The sequence below is a fragment of the Polyodon spathula genome, chromosome 9 (assembly GCF_017654505.1).
Source record: "Polyodon spathula isolate WHYD16114869_AA chromosome 9, ASM1765450v1, whole genome shotgun sequence".
Lineage (NCBI taxonomy): Eukaryota > Metazoa > Chordata > Actinopteri > Acipenseriformes > Polyodontidae > Polyodon > Polyodon spathula.
Genome location: NC_054542.1, coordinates 2,337,464 through 2,340,881, shown reverse-complemented (window position 1 = coordinate 2,340,881; position 3,418 = coordinate 2,337,464).

The following is a 3,418-nucleotide window of genomic DNA, read 5'->3' as shown; positions in this document are numbered from 1 at the left end:
TGAAGAAAGCAAGAAGAGAGCTTCCACCATTTGTGCAAAACTTACAACCACAGCTGTACTCCAGTAAAATTTTGAAACACAATGATTGCGCTACGCTAACTGCAAGCTGAGACAAAATGTAATTATTCTCAGCTCCCTTCATACGTCAGTTGCCATCGGGACTGTTGACAAGAAAAAAACAGAGATTGTGGATTTCTACAATGACACAAAGTACGGAGTACAGACCAGATGGCGTGTCAGTACTCGGTGAAAACAGATTTTCGCCGGTGGCCAGCTGCTGTATTTTACAATGTACTGGACCTGGCAGCCATCAATTTGTTTGTTATTTTCTTTTTTTTATGTCACTTTAAAAAAAAAAAGTCATCATAATTTTGTTTTTACAGTTTTGTATGTACCTGTTTACATACTAGTTTTTTTTTTTTAAATGTTTATTTTATTATAGTTTTTCATTTTTTGAAATAGTGCTTTATATGTGGTAAGTTAGAAGATAACCCCTTTTATTTAAATACGATGTTTCAGCTGTGCAGATGTTTGCTATGATGTGCTTGAATAAAAGTTAAGTTGTATCCGATTGTCTTTCATTATAATATTGAGGTTGTTTAAAATGTAACCGTCATAATGACTGCGGGTGGAGGTTCTAGGTATGACTATAACCGCGGCGGTTCTAGCGATAGGTGACTTGTCTGCTAAAGTGAGCATATGGAAATAATTTAACTTTAACCACTTGACCACAGTTTGGTTTTTCCTCATAACCAACCACAAGTATATACTCAAACGCCCCCTGCTGGACACTTAACGGATAACATCTCACAAGAAATGGCAGACCAAGAAGGGTTGGAATATTACTGTGTATATGAATAGATGTATATATTATCAGACATTGATTAATTTATTGTTAAATAGTCAATACTAATTTAATTATCCATAATTACACGTGAGGTAAAGCGTTATGAATTGTGCTTCTGTCACTCCTGACATATGTTAGCCATAGAGCCACGTGCACTTGACAGCTTACTTGGTAGTTTACAGAATGATTTAGTCTGACATTCTCTCTCTGGATTTACTGTTCAGTAGTCAATCCTAGGCAAGGTGCAGCATGTGTAGCTGCAGGCTTCCCACAAGCCACTGCCTGCAACTGGATGCCACTGGCCAAGCAAGTCCCCTCAGTGCTCCAGATAGATGTACATAATTATTCTGTACGGCTGCTCTGGTCTTCAATGATATCCTTTGTAATGGTTTACCTCCAACAGTGCTATTACAGATGACTGTCAGAATATTAAGGGGCTTCATGGAATTTACATGGCAAAAGGAAATCCAAACTCTTTATATTACATAACAAGTAATACAATTGTAGGCAGACTCTGTGTCTATACATTCTCTGTTTAGTGGGCTGCTACTGCTACACTATCCTATCCTGCTGCAGCCTGTCCTATTGGGGTGTAAAATACCATTTGAACTTCAGAGAATTCCTAAAATGGATAAACTGCCTCATACAGTAAATACATCACATTAAACTACCTCATGAATACAGTACATCACAAATGGTGAAATAAAAATAAAGGGCTGCTGTGTTGTATGTCCACAACTATTTAGATCACATAATATACCCTTATGTGTGAAAAGACAATCTAAAATGACATTGCATTGTATTAAGCTTCTAAGTTTCTTTGGAATACTATAGGGGTCATGTATCAGGTTTGGAATGGCATTAAGGCCACAACATAGAGCCCCATGTGTATCATAACACTTTTGGCAAGGTAAGGCCCGTTAGCACCGCCAAAATACGCTCTGCCACTCATTAGCCATGCACTTCAAGGTGTGTCAAGCCTTAATTATATGCATGGACAAATAGTAGGTGGGGCTTATTTGTAAATTAAGTCTGTGATATTAAAATAATATTTATGAAGCAGCAGCACAGCTGCGCCAGCTCTAAAAGGGTCCCCAAATAATAACACGTTTCCATGAACCACACAACCCAGGTACATGCCCAATTCGGATGGGTACCCAAATTCTCTGGTCCGATTTCACTCCTCTGGCTGGCCTGAATCCTAAAGTCTGAATTTGGGCTGGCAGGAAATTACATCACTAAGTGTCAATCAAAAATGTTGTAGGGGGCGGGAACATATTGTAAAATGGGACATTTTGGCTGGTATTGACGGTTTTGGAATTGTCGTTTTTCACCTAGCATGGTCATAAATAAAAATCCAACACAGTTTTGCATTTATACTTTTAATTCCAAAAAGATTCAAATAAATGTTAAGTTAATGAAATTTGTCTGCTAAAATAGTAACTCATTTATTAGCATCTACAATGTCACTGCAACAAAAAGGCATTCTATTCAGTTAGACTAGCAAGCACTGGTAAAATCAACGCGTTATGTGGTGCAGAACTAATTTATTTTAACATTTTGTTTTGTTTATGGACTTTGCAAAACCTACACGGTGGGTATCTTTAGTAATATATACAATGTATCGACAATAACGATCAACCATTTTTTTACAAACTTTCTAACAAGTCTGACTGTGGCAGGCTGGCGAGTGGATAGAGGCCCAGAGACAGACTGCAGTTCAAAAAAATAACTATTTTATTATAAATAAACACAAAATGAAAGGGCACAAGGGCCAAAACAAAGCAATTTAAACACAAAAAAGATAAAAAGCAAAACTTACAAAAATAACAGTTTCCAGGCTGGGCAATGCCTTCACTGGATTCAAACTTTCTAAACAACCCAAAAAAACCCAACCTGCTTCCTCAGCTCCCTCTTCCCAAACGAGAAGCAGAGGCCTCCTTTTATATCAGGTGGCTGGGCGCTGATTGATCGTTAATCAACCTAATCAACTAATCAACCCCAGCCACCTGAACATAATAAACCCAGGCAGGTAGGGGAAGTTAACCCCATCCCTGCCAATTTAAAGGGCAGAGCTTTGCTCTGCCACACTGACATAAACCATTTTGGCTGTTACTTAAACTCTTTAAAAAAAAACATGAAAAATGTTTAACATAAAAAAGCAGCAGGTGCTGTTTGCACTGCCTCTGGGTTTCTGATATTATCAAATTAATTACAGATTTTTTAAATCCTTTGATAGAAATGTTCAGTCTACTGTTAATGTTTCATCGCATGCATATCTTGACCTTTAACTCGGAGGTATTTCCTGCCGAACTGACGTGATAATATATAACCAAGGGAATCCCTCCTTTTTCACCAACCCGAGTTATCCATCAACTTGAGTTCTGGGAGAATTCAGACAAATTTGAGCGCACTGAAGTCGACTCGAGTTGGCTGTCCATGGAAACGAGGTACAATTCGAGCACTATTTGGGCGCAAAGAAAAAGTCAGAAAGCACCTAATAGGAAAAAGAGCATTATGGCAGCAGTCATAACATATTTCTTGTGACGGAGAGTGAAGGCTCCTAACCTT